A 14,657-nucleotide genomic window follows, 5' to 3' on the forward strand; every position below is an offset into this window, starting at 1 on the left:
AAACCAGTGCGATTACTACAAGGAGAAAAGCAGTTTCCAAGATGAGTGCTCAGTCGGCATTCCTGGCTTATGAAAGACAATGATTTCATGTACGAGAGTGCCAGGTATGCCTTTGGGCTTTATATTAATTTGTGAAACATCCCTTTCATTATGTTTCCTGTTAAAAATTATGCACATTTGAATCAAAGCCCAATGACAGTGTCTAGTAACTGAAAAATATTTATTTCTCCTTGGAAATCTTACCTGTTTAATTACCCAGTCTTTTGGGAACACAGCCAAAGCCTAGAGTGAGTCTTTTGTTGTAGGAAGAAAGGAGAGAAATGATGTGGTGCTGAGAGGAAACATCTCTCTCAGCTCTGGGGGACCCTCTTGTCATGTTTGCAGTTGCCCTGTCAGGCTGCGGTTGTCGTCTGCCTTTGTGTCATTAGAGTTCACGAGCTACGACCACCCCAAGGTAAAGGACTCTGTTCCTTTACCACCATTCTTTTTTCTTCTGATTTCTTATATTTGTGTCCAACGTGCTCTGGCTTATTCATATTCTGCGAGTAATGGGGTGAGGTTAATATAAGACATTTAACTCTCAATTACCCTGGGGCTAATTATCCAGTCTATTGATTGCACAGTCCAGCCTCTGCTTTTCCTGCCCTTGAAAGGGTGGTTGACTGCCCATTACACCAGACAAGAGGAGGGGGTGGAGAGGAAAAGTGATAAAATTCAAATCTATTTTGCAGCTTATTGGTGCTAGTGAAGAGCTTAGGTGAATAGCAAAAAAATGTGGTTTGGGGAGACCTGTATATTTAATTTAGTCCTACTTTTCCTTGTCATTTCTTACCATGGATAATTGAGTTGACTCCATTACCTTATGTTCATATAGTTAATTCTCAGAAGTTGGTGGGGTTTTTGTTTGTTTGTTTGTTTGTTTTTATTACATTGGAGCAGTGGCTGAATTGGTTTTTGAGGGATCTATGGGAAGCTATAAAAACTTCATTTTAAACATAAGGAAACTGAGATACAGAGTGTCCAAATGGAGGAAGGGCACTTGGTGGAATCATGGACCACAGTGAATTTTCTCTTTTCGGTCCAAGTTCAGAGATATATAGATATGATAGAATCACCTAATGATAATTCTTCTTTTCAATGGTTCCCTACTGTGGTCTGTGAATCTGGTATAATATAGCCATGACTAGTTACAGTTTCAAAGTTGGCTTGGGGTTTGTGTCTCAGCTGTGCTACTTCTGGGTGATTGAGTTTGATATTTAAATATATTTCACTTAGCAGGATGTATAGCATATAGTGATCACTCAATAAAAGGTCCATTTAACTCAAATTGTAGTAATAACAGTTGTAGTGGTAGGAGTACTATGAATAATAAAGTCTTTTAGTTATTTTTAATATTTCAAGAAGAATAAAAGAAACCTTACATTTACCTTTGGCAAAACCATGTAGGTTAGTAATTAACGCAGGCTTCTGTAGTAATTTAATCTCCAAGAATGGTTTTATGAAGTTGTCCTTAGTGCAATTCCTTATTTTTAACTACAAAAACAGTCCCAAAGAGTACAGCTATTTTCCCAAGTTTACTCAATAAGTTAAAGGCCATGAGAGTAAAACTGTAGGACTAGTAGCATCTGACTCTTTTTCACACAATTGTACTGATGTTAGAGCACCGATGATTCAATTCATAGAATCCATAAGTGAGCTCCACTTACCTTTTCCTCACTGTCCTGCTCAGACTTCACTGCCTGTGTTCTCAATTTCCTGATGGGAAATGGGCCAAAAGAATAATTTTTATGAACTAAGAAACTTGGAGAAATGATGATGGCAACAAATTCTTACGTGGTAGTAGTCAAGCAAAATGCAATGGAATAGTGGAGGAAGTAATGTGTGTCACCGCTAGGGTAAACCTTTTAGAAAATAGGTATGTCCTTTTCTTATTCTTTCTTTTCCTACCAGATGGGTACAGAGGACTACAAAGCCTTGGGGGATAGAAGACATTCAAGATAGATAGATCCTGGGTCTCTGAATCACACCATGTGAAAGACAGTGGCTGTCTGGACAGGAATATCTGAGTTGAACTACAAAGTGAATGAGAAATCTCCATCATCATAAGCTAATAGCATTGGGGGGTGGTATGCTAGTGCTACTCCAAATAACATTTGAACTATGTTTTCACAGTAAATGTGGCAAACTCGCAATCTCTGAACCCCATAATACATAGGCGTGTAGGTATTATATTTCTTTATAAAAAGAAAATTCGGTTTGGCATATATACTATGGAGGGGCAGGGGGAGCTAAAATATATTAACACTTTTCTTCCCACCTTCTAAGTTCTTCTGGCTGGGCTAACTATGAATGAACAGAGACAGTTTAACAGGAGAAAATCAAAGTTTAATACATGCACATAGGGAATTCACATAGGCATGATAATCCCATGAAAATCCCAAATACAGTGAGACAACATTGGCTACATATGACATTTTGGAGAAAGGAGAAGTGGGGTGATATGGGGTATTAGATTTCAGAAGTGGGAATGAGTGACTCAGAGAGAGTGGGACACAGGTTATCTGTCTAAGACACCTGCCTGACCCTCCTCTTTGCCACACTTAATTAAACTTAGGCTAAGGGGAGCAGGTTTCTCTGTCTGAATCTCTTGGGCAGGAAAGGGGGGATGTCAAAGGCTCCTTCTGAGTTTGTTGTTTCTTTTTTAAAAAAGACTTATTTTTTAAATTAAATATATTTTTATTGATTTCAGAGGTGGGGAAAAGGAGAGAGGGATAGAAACATCAATGATGAGAGAGAATCATTGACCAGCTGCCTCCTCCACACCTCCCACTGGGGATTGAGTCCTCAGCCCTGGCTTGTGCCCTGACGGGGAACTGAACCAGGACTTCCTGGTTTATTGGTTGATGTTCAACCACTGAGCTACACTGGCTGGGCTTTGGTTTCTTAATAACCAGTTTAAAATCAATATCCCAAAAAGGCAGCTTTAGCTTGGCAGAATTTTGGTCCCTTTATTATTTTGAAGAGGCTTCTTGTAGTTTTTTGATAAGACATTCATATCAAACCTCTCAGTAATGCTGAGATGTATCTACATTCTTCTTAAATAATATTTGTCATGGCAAAAAAAAATACATTTCAAGTTATTTGGACTAAAAACAAGTGAGCAGAGCATGCAGAAGAGCATATACAAATTATGCAAGAATGAGTAAAAGTCAAACAAAACAACTTTTTTAATACATATACTTTTTATTCTACACTTGCCATCAATGCTGTGAAGTTTATGTGAATCGCTATAACTGTTTCTTTTCATAGAGAAGTCAACTGTGTAGTTTCTTCTTTTCTGTTTGTTACTTCACCAATGTTTCAAAACTATGTTAATATTTTCATGTCCACCTAATACCTCTCATTATTTAATCATCATATGTTCACACACAGTGATGTGAATACATTTAAAAAGAAAAAGTCATACATCTGACTGTCACCCTACGCCAGATTCCCATGCATTTGTCTTCAATATTTCAGCTAAAACCTAATGCCGGGCTTTTTTCATGCGCCTCTCTTCCTACCAGTCTCATGATCCTTCAAAGGCACTCACTGATGGGTTCTTCCTCAGAAGTACCAGTCTCAGAGGACTGAGGTTTAAAACTGACTTGAAGAAGCAGAGCCTGGCCCTAGCCAGTTTGACTCAGTGGATAGAGCATTGGCCTATGGATTGAAGGGTCCCAGGTTCAATTTCAGTCAAGGACACGTGCCCGGGTTACAGGCTCGATCCCCAGTGGGGAGGCCTGCAGGAGGCAGCCGATTAATGATTCTCTCTCATCATTGATGTTTCTATCTCCCCCTCTCCCTTCCTCTCTGAAATTAAAAACGAAAAGCAGAGTCTGTGTTAATAACCTATGCGTGCTCCTGTTGGGGTAATAGTTAAATCATCTCACTGGATATACCAGTTCTTAGTAGGGCAGCTTCCAGATATCATGGCTATACATGTGAACAATTGTGTCCATCACTCCTCCCAGAAATGTTGCACACGGCACCCTCTGAGATGAGATTCCGCTTTTGCTCTCACTCAGTTGCTGCGTGCTTCCCACAGGGTGGGTGTATCACAGCACTGAGAAGAATCAAAGCAAGCATAGCGCCCACATTCCACTGAGTACTCAGCTGAGAGGCAGGAACCTGCCCCCAAGACTGGAGGGGAGAAACAGCCCTGGTCAGTGTTGAACTTACTGAAATGACATCATGGAGCAAAACAGTTGGTGGTTGATTCTACATGATTTTCACCATATAAAAACGATGTCTGAATCAGATGTGGGAATTACTAGTAGAGTCCACTAGGATTGGAAGAAATAGATAATGCTAGCATGTTGCTTTCTTAGGCCCATAGCCCTGGGGGTGGGGGGTGGGGGAATGCTTTCTCTGTTTCCTTCCTCTCCCTCATTCCCTTTCCCTCTCTCCCTTAATTCCTTCTATCCTTTTCTTTTTTAATGGAAGCAGCTGCATCAGGTTTGTAGAAACTGAGAATAAGTGTGGCCTTTCCCATGGTGATACTTTTATGCACATTTTTTTTCCCATTCCTCTGATACAATTGAATCAAGCTTGCCTAACCATCTTCCAAAAATCTATCTTGTCCCTCCTCTCAGCTTTACCTTTTGCCCTTGAACAAGACCTTTTACCTTTTCCCCTCTCTACCTGGGGATGGTTTTTATAGCTCAAACACGGAAATTTAGATTGAAATGCACATATCTCAGGGAAAGTCAGTTCTTTGACTTAGAATCTTTTGTGCTGGGAGTCAAAAATTGCTGTTAAGCCTTGACCCGAAACAAAGAGGAGAGAGAGTTTGAGGTACGTGTGTATGTGTGGGGCCGGGTGAGGTCTTGGAGGCTGGGGAGAACTCACCACTCAGGAGGATTAGATACCATTGAAAGAAGCTGGGCGTAGATTTCCTGTTTTATCTTTGTGCCCAAGGCCAGCTCTGTTCCTCTTCAACTGTGTGGATGCAAATAAAAAAGAGAGGCATAAAAAATTTACTACTGGCACAATCTGTTTTTCCATATTCCTTTGTAATGTGGTTCTCTATCAAGTTATAGGCCTAATGAAAAATTGCCTCTATGCAATTATGGGGTATATACCAATGTTTTGGAATAATCCTTTTAAAAAAATATGTATTTTTTATTGATTTCAGAGAGGAAGGGAGAGGGAGAGAGAGATAGAAACATCAATGATGAGAGAGAATCATTGATTGCCTATCTTCTGCACACCCCCCACTGGGGATGGAGCCTGTGCCCTTGACTGGAATCGAACCTGGGACCCTGACTGATGCTCTGTCCACTGAGCCAAACTGGCTAGGGCTGGAATAATTTTGCTGAGAATACAGGAAGAATACAAGCAATAGACAGCATGTTCAAATCAACTCATCTGAGCTGTTTGTTATGTGTGTGTGGGGGGGTGACCATTCTCTATTCCTGCTGACAGAACTCTGGCTCAGAAATAGTTATGGGCAACATCCCTTTCCTATAACAAATATAATGAATAACTTATTTTTCAGTATAAATGCCATAATAAACTTGCTCTGTGAGGAAAGAACAGAGATGAATGAAGCATGGCATTCCCTGGTTCATGGAGAATAGCTATTCGTTGTATTTTATTCTCATGCTCCACAGTAAAATATGCAAGTTTATCTTTTAAAATGACTCAGGAAATTACAATAAAATGCAAAAGATAGCACAAGAAGATGGAGGGGAGAAAATAGAGACTATGCTAATTAATAGAAATGTTTTTTCTCCTCCATAGGAATTCAAGTTAAAATATATTACATTTTTCCTTAACATAAATCTTTATTAATGATCAATAATCATTGTCTTCTCAGTTCATGTTTTCTTTAAAATTTTTTTTTTTTAATTTTGAGAGTCCAGTTTATTAAAGCTGGGGACAGGGAAACAAAGGAAGGGATTCGGGTACAAGAAGCAACAGGACAGAGCCTCGGCGGTGCTCTGCTTGGGTTCTCTAGAAACACGATAGGAAAGAAGTGAGCCAAGACGGGGCTGCTGTTGGTTCAGTAAAAAATCAGAGAAGGGGCCTTGGAGACAGGTTCAGGGGGTTAACCTCAGAGGAGCTGCCACTGCCTACTGCTCCCCTGGTTGCAAGTCTCCTGGGGACCCTTAGCGTTTAGGATATGCAAGTCTGAGAGGGAAGAAAGGCATAGGCATGCTCCAGAGGGAGCCCACCTCTGTTCATATTTTTTTTTTTAAATATATTTTATTGATTTTTTACAGAGAGGAAGGGAGAGAGATAGAGAGTCAGAAACATCGATGAGAGAGAAACATCGATTAGCCGCCTCCTGCACATCTCCTACTGGGGATGTGCCCGCAACCCAGGTACATGCCCTTGACCGGAATCGAACCTGGGACCTTTCAGTCCGCAGGCCGACTGAGCTCTATCCACTGAGCCAAACCGGTTTTGGCTGTTCATATTTTTAATCCTCAACACCTGTTCTGGTAATTTTGATATCCAGCCCGAATCTGCTATTATTGGGCTGACACAGTGGAAGACATTGTGTTCTACCAGGGTTTTAACAAGTCTCCTTTCCCTAGTTTTCCATCAAAGGACTAAAAATAATCAGCTGCTTTTTTGTTGTTACTGAGAATCTGTAATAGAGGAAATGGCTATTCTGGAAGAAACAATTAACATATTCAATGCTTTATTCAATTAGACCTATTGTTTCCCCATGGCCACCCATGGGGTTCAGCAACACTCTATAAAATTAACATATAATGCACAGAAGACCCCCAACAAATCATGTTCATAATAAAAATGAGAGAAAATTAACAAAGAAGCAAAATGTGAACTGTGGAAATCCTTACATTTGAGACGAATGTTTTAGATGTTTCCAGTTTCAAATTAAACCAGGTAGGAAAAGTACAAAATTGTACAACATCCAGACTGAACTTTAGCACCCTACTTGTTTCTTTCTCTAAAATGCAGTACAAACTGGACTCATCTTTATTACAGTCTTTAAATAATTATTAGGCTTAATTGCCACAATCCATTGAAATTTTAAAATTAGCAAGTGGAGTTTTATCTCTCTGTAGTGCTCCATGTTAATAAAACATGCCGCTCCATAAACACACTTCGCATCATATTTGTCCATGATTATTTCATTGTTTTTCCAAGTACAGATGCCAAGAGACAAAGTGTTGTGAATTTCTGTAATTACCAGCCTTTCCCTCCTTCCGGGTCCATGAAGTATGTAGTCAATCGCTATTGTCTTCTGCCTTCGTTTTGAATCTGTCCCCAGTGCAGGAATGTCAAAAACACCATTTAGCCACACAGCCTGCTCAGTTTAAAAAAAGGAAAATCACATTCAAGCTACTAATTAAGAAAAGAAGTGAGCTGTGAATAAAAAGAGCTGCTTTCTAAAAGCCTTTAAAGAGAAACTTGCAACTATGCTGTATTCAGAAAAGAAATGATTCCTAGTTATCCACGCTAAATTCTAACACAGCAATTAGAGGCAAGTTTAACAAAATCCTTTTAATATTTTAAAAGCAGCCAAGTGAGTGAGAATTCAGGTAATGTCCGTTTCTTTTCTAGCTGAATTAATTGATTTTGTTTTTCAGTTTACAGACACCTCTTCTATTACTAGGAGTTGCGTCCAGCTCTTTAAGATCATTTTGATAATTTTGTCAAATGTGCATTTCTTTGAAAAGCTATAGTTATACAAAGATATTTTGCAAAATTGTCAGTAGAGTCGTCTCCTCAATAGAATAATTTCTCCAAAAGATGTATTTCAACAGCTCTTCAGAAATATTTAGAATAAACTATGTTTTGTTCATCATAGACATAAGGATAAGTGATTTAGACAGGTGGGTAAGTAGCAAACAGTAAAAAATTCTCATTCCATTAAATGTTATAAAACAAAACTGCTCCTGAAATAAGGTGGTTAAAAAAGCCAGTTATAGATATAGAAACAGAATCTAAGCAGGCTCTATAACCACATCTACTTTGGGTGCAGGGAATGTGTCATATGTTATGCTCTTTAAATGAATTTTTCATTACTTTAATGCTTTATATATTGATTGATCAAAAATATGAAAAGGTGAATATATTGGCCATGCTTTTCTAATTTTGGTCTAACTTGGTAAACAGTGCAGGAGAAATACAGTTCTATTAAACTATGTTATGCTACTCTATGTCCCACCCCCATGATGGTTTGGACATGGTAGTCTAGACAATTGTCCTGATGTCCACTGTTACTCTCCCAGAAATGAGAAATCCATTAAAGTCGTTCAATATTTCCCTATGTTTAGGACCTCACTTTTTCTGCCTTAGGACCGAGGTCTGGGGTGCTTACATAGATGGACCACTAGATGCTGCTAGTATTCTTTCCATTGTTCAGTATTCCACAAAGATAGCTTTCCCTTCCAGGATGAGTCATCAGACATGGAAGTCTGGCTTCTTAAATTGGAGCCATTTGATTTCCACTCCTAGGAGCTTGGTTGTTATCCACAGTCTCATCCTTACTTTGCTCAAGAGGAATTTAAGGAGATCCAACTTTTGTCACCATCAAATGGCTTTGCAAACCCACTTTTTTTGTGTGTCTCAGTTATTTTATTTCTAAATGCAGGATACAGTTATTACTTAGTTTCTCAGAAAATTGTGATACCTCTAGGTAAATGTAAAGATGAATAGTTCACTTGGGAAGAAAGTCTACCAAGGGAGAGTCTTCAGGAACTGGGTGGGAGGGAGCTAAGAAAAGTAAGGTGATTAAAACGAAAGGATGGAATAGACAGAAGGAAAGGGCAGAATAAAAGCTGTTCCCAGAATTAAAGAGAAAAGTGAAAACTAAAAAGTGTTTCAGGGTGGAGGACAGATCCCATTTTTCAATGGACAAGCCATCAGGATATGACCAATGAGAGACCTGCAAATACCTACATAGGTAATATATATATATATATATATATATATATATATATATATATAGTGTATATATATATACACTAGTGACCCAGTGCATGGATTCGTGCACATTGAAAGGAAATTTTAGAAGGTGGCCGGCTCCCTGGAGCCAATCTCCCCTGGTCCTTCCCTGGCTGGCCATACCTGGGGTGGCACCGTGGCTTGAAGGGCATCTACGGAGTGAGCGGGGTCTCTCTGGCAGGTGGGGTCCCTTGGCCTGGCCTGCGGGGATCCGGCCAAAACCGGCTCTCCAAGCCTGCAACCAGTCAAGGGTATAGGCATGTGCCCTTGACTGGATGGAATTGAACCCGAGACCCTTCAGTCCCCAGGCCAATGCTTTATCCACTGAGCCAAACCAGCCAGGGTGATATTATATTTTATAACCTTGGTTATGAAGTCAAGAGGATGAACCTGAGGAACTGTTTTCAGTAATTCAAATGCCAAATGTGGAAAACCATAACTTTAGTCAAAATGACATGAATACTTTCAAATTGACCTGAAAAAAAAGAATTTAAAGCCCTGACTGTCTGAAAGACTACTGCTAAGTAAGTAAAGAAAGAAAAATGACAACTATTATATATTTTCATAAATTAAATAATTTCTAGGTATCCTTCAATATAATAAATATGTCAAAAATTCATCTAAATGTTAGAAATGGTTGGATCTCAAATGTGCAAGGCCTAACTACCACATGTAGAGTGGGACACTTTCATTTTTAAAGGAAGGGCCAAGGAAGAAGATAGTTAATTTATATATTGTCACAAATTATTTTAAAAATAAGTAAAACATATTTTAGACATAAGGATAGAAGGTGGTCACAGTATAACAAAAGGATTGTTAGAGATACTTACAGCTGGTATAAATCCATTTCCTAAAAAGCAAACAAGAAAGTTTCCTGGAATTGGCAAAAAAAACCAAAAAAAACACCCCCAAAAAAAACAAAACAAAAAAAACCCTGATGCCTGGAGGGAATGTTTCGGTTCTAGTTATTGCCACCTAGCTGTGTAATCATGAGCAAGTCCCTTTATCCCTTTGTTGAGTCATTTCTACTGGAGAAGGGACAAGAGAATCATCAACTTGAAATATTTGGTTAGAAAGCTTCCCACTGAATAAGTGTTCTCCAAATGGAGGGAAGACAGGTTGAAGACATGGCAGAAGGGCTGCTGAAGTTTGCTAGTACTTTTAAAAAAATATTTATTTATTAAATTGATTGGGGTGATATTGGTCAACATGAACATATAGGTTTCAGGTGTGGATTTCTATGTGCTATAAAATAATAGCTTTATTGAGATATAATTCACATGTCATACAATTCACCAATTTAAATTATACAATTTGTTGTTTTTGACTCTGTATATTCACAGACTTATGAAACCATCCTCAAATCAATTTGAGGACATTTTCCAGAAGGAAACCCTGTCCCTATTAGCAACCACTCCCCCATTTCCCAGCAACCCTCTCCTTCAATGCCATCCCGAGGCAACCACTATTACCTGTGTCTGTAGATTGGCTTATTTGGGGTATTTCATATAAATGGAGTCATACAACAAATGGTCTTTTGTGATTGGTTTCTTTCACCATAATGGCTTCTAATGTTCATCCATGTTGTAGTCTGTATCAGTCCTTTATTCCTTTTGCTGTATAATATGCCATGTTTTGTTTATCTGTTCATCAGTAAATGACATTTGGGTTTTTCTACTTTTTGCCTATTATGAATAATGCCGCTATGAATACCAATGTCCAACTTTTTGTGTGACTATAGAATTTATTTTTTTGTAACTTTTTATATCAGATTTTTTTCTTATACATGACCAGTTTAAGGTGACTGGGCATTGAAAAGTGTGACAAAGGCAATAAAGGATATAAACAATAAATATTTGTTTGTTAAGTGTATCCTACTTATTCAGTTGTCCTTGAGGAAGACAGTTTTTCCAGAATAAAACTTATAAAGACATGAGGTGGTTATAAATGTAAAGGGTTTTTGAGCTACTCAAATGAAAGGCAGAATATGAATACAAGTTTTTCGGTATTTATTATGGGGACTCTGGAGTGGAAGAGGATGTGGAAACTAAGTTCTATCATAAAGGAGAAGATAGTGAGCATAATTAAAAAGTGTTTTGCCTACAAAGCCAAATTCTGGTCCAGGACTTTTGTTTGTTGGGTGTTTTTTATTGCTGCTTTAAATATCATTAGTTGTAATTGGTCTGTTCAGATTTTTTGCTTCTTCCTGGTTTAGTTTTGGAAGATTCTATGTTTCTAGGAATTTATTCATTTTGTCCAGATTGTCCAATTTGTTGGCATATAATTGTTCATAATATTTTCTTACAATCCTTTGTAATTTTTTTTAGTGTCAGTTGTTACATATCTTCTTTCTCTTCTGATTTTATTTATTTGAGTCATCTCTCCTTTTTTCTTAATGAGTCTGATTAAAGGTTGATCAATCTTGTTTATCTTTTCAAAGAACCAGCTCTTGATTTCATTGATGTTTTGTATTTTTTTTTAGACTACATTTCACTTATTTCTGTGCTGATTTTTATTACTTCCTCCTCACTTTGAGCTTTGTTTGTTGTTATTTTCCTAACTCCTTTAAGTATAAAATTAGATTGTTTATTTAAGTTTTTTTTTATTTCTTGAAGTAGGCCTGTGAATGTTAATATTATGAGCAGTCTCAAATACTTTATTTTGGATAAAATTGGTTTGTGTAGAATGTAGCTCTTAATATGGAGTCACTTGTTTGCCACATTTGTGTGTGTAATACACATTTTCTAAAGAGTATTTATCCTTTTTAAAAAAGCATTAAAGTCACCTATAAATTGCATAATTATTCTAATTTTACCTGATCTAGAGGAAACCTCTAAAGCAGTGGTTCTCAACCTTCCTAATGCTGCGACCCTTTAATACAGTTCCTCATATTGTGGTGACCCCTAACCATAAAATTATTTTCGTTGCTACTTCATAACTGTAATTTTGCTACTGTTATGAATCATAATGTAAATATCTGATATGCAGCATGTATTTAGGCGACCCCTGTGAAAGGGTCGTTCGACCCCTAAAGGGGTCACGACCCACAGGTTGAGAACCGCTGCTCTAAAGGGAAATATATCACTTAATCCGGGCCTTTCCTGTACCAAGGTGGGATCTGGAAACAGACTAAATGTACCCAGTCTCTTATTCACATGCCTCTAGATCCATTAAATCTAAATCTAAATCTAAATCTAAATCTAAATCTAAATCTAAACCTAAATCTAAGTCTAATCTAAATCTAAATCTAAATGTAATCTAAATCTATAGCTATGTTCATCAAAACCTCTAAAAATAACAACCTTAATGGGCTATAGAGAACAAGATATATCATTGTATTTTAAAAATAGGCATTATATGATATTTTAAATATAGCATAAAATATAATGTCAACATTTTTTAAGGTATGGATAAAGATAAGTCTTGCTAATTTGCTGAATTCTACATAGTGCTTTAGTAACATTGATGTCTTTCAAGTACATTTTTTTCATAACAACTCCCTCTGAAGAAAATGTCTTTCGTCACTTCAAAGTGTAGCCTAAAATTAAATATCATCCTTCCTAACACGAAAGTCCTTTTAAATTAATGCAGGGTGTTTAGTTTTGTTCATGTAAACTTCATAAATGAAGCCCTATTAGCACTTTTCCTTGTTTTTCTCCACTTGAAATTTAGATTCCATTTTGTCTCTTTTATTCCATGTCGGGATGCAGTGCCTTCAGCAATGACAAGAAGAACATGGCAAAGGGCTAAATTACATTGTCCACTACTGTGTTTATCTGTCTGATCGCTCAGGTTAATGAGGATCCCTTTAGGTAACGGAAGACTCCTAACAGAAGTGTTCCACAATTGTATAAATTCAACAGAATCAGTGTCAAACCATGGTTATAAAACGGTCCTGTTCTTTTACCTCTCTATGAAAAAAAAAAAAAAAAAAGACTTTTGATGTGGTGTGATAGACTACTGGGTATTGACTCCTCTAAAAAAAAACTACTTTGTAACAGAAATACACCCAGCTAGGACAAAACAACAATGAACAGAAAGTGAGAAAAACAGGTTGCTTTACTCACTTGCCTGTGTATCTATTTAGGGACATTTCAAGGTGACATTGGTTAATAAAATTATATGTTTCAAGTGTACGATTCTATGATACATCATCTGTATATTGCAATGTGTGCCTACCATCAAAAGTCACATTTTCTTCTGTAAAAAAGATGACATTTTAAAAATCAGTAATTAGTAATAAATCACATATATAAAAATAAATACATATAAATATATACATATTTATGAATATATACATATTTTAAACCCACACATATTTATGAAGTATACATATTTATAAACAAATATATACGTATTTATAAGCATAAATATAACATACTTATAAATATAAATATACTGGGAGTGAGTGTTTACACCAGAGCAGTGAATGAAGCAGTCCTAGAGAGCTATGGATAATTCTCCCAGTTGTAATTTGGGATTTAGTGATGGTGCTGTAGGAAACATTTTTCTTTGGGCCTGGGTTTACCAATCTGTAGGTTCTCCAGGAATCCTGCTCTAGGCATGTTTAATTATGCCATCAGAGACTTCACTGCTGTGCTGAGAGCATGCAGCCTTTTGCTGTACATTCAACCAATGCAAGGAAGCAGATGATCAAGTTTCTTAGCAATATCCATACCATGGAAAGCAGTGTGCACCCCCACCAAAAAAAGTAAATGTTTAAAAACATAATATATTTGTTTAAAACAACTGGAATATAAGATTTTAAGACAAAGGGATTATGTCATGAAATGGTTTTTTTGAACAATTCTAGCAAAATGTAACAACTCATATGCAATTAAGTGGCTACTGTGGCAATTATTTCATCTATATTTTATACTAATATATTTTATTCCCCCACCCCTCTCTCTCATTCCCTCTCTCTCATTCTCTCTCTCATTCTCTCTCTCTCTCTCTCTCTCATTATGCTTTGATTACTCTGCTCTTTCACACAGCAGGCTGCTGAGGTGCAAGAACTCTGTGCAAAGCACTTCAGAATTTTATTCTGACAGCCTTGGTGGCCAAAATCATTTTTAGGAGGCAGAAGTTATAAATTGCCAGTCACAAATACAAATGAATTTTGCTTGGCAAAACTAACAAGGCAAAAAACAAACAGATAAACAAACAAATAAACAATATATTTCAATTTGATGCTAATCATTTATCAACCAGATTACATGCTTCTTAAGGATGGGAAGATCCAGAACCTTGCAGTTCATCTGAATATCATTTAGGAATTCTTAATGAATAACACATATGAATGTTAAAAATATACAGTATTAGGAAGCAAGTTGTCTATAGAGATAGCTGGCAGTTGTTTTCTGGTTTGTGTGAAGATACCCCAAATTGGGCTGTTGAAAAACATTCTTTTATCACTACACCTTTATTAGAAATGCAGTAAATACAATGTTATTTGAACAGCTTCCCCACGTGGAAGTTATGTGGCAAAGCTTAGATGTGGTAAAAACATGATGGATTAGAAAGGGACTTTGTATCTTTAAAAAAGAAAGATGTCCAGTTGGATTGTCAAAGGAACAATACTTATGCGAATTAACGGCTGCTGACTTTTGCCTGGGGTTTTTTCCAGATGTCGGCAGGAAGGATAAACATAATCCTCACTTATTCTCCCTGCATCTGCCAAGCACTCAGGC

General features: G+C 37.2%; 1 pseudogene; it reads right to left on the reverse strand.

The window, feature by feature from the left end:
• Window positions 1-431: 431 nt before the first annotated feature.
• The window catches only part of LOC139009437 (dematin-like), a 121,700-nt pseudogene continuing 107,474 nt past the window's right edge, over window positions 432-14,657 (reverse strand).

This window comes from Myotis yumanensis, unplaced genomic scaffold, assembly GCF_028538775.1.
Source record: "Myotis yumanensis isolate MYYU_CA2020_CCGP unplaced genomic scaffold, mMyoYum1.0.hap1 SCAF_4, whole genome shotgun sequence".
Taxonomy (NCBI): domain Eukaryota; kingdom Metazoa; phylum Chordata; class Mammalia; order Chiroptera; family Vespertilionidae; genus Myotis; species Myotis yumanensis.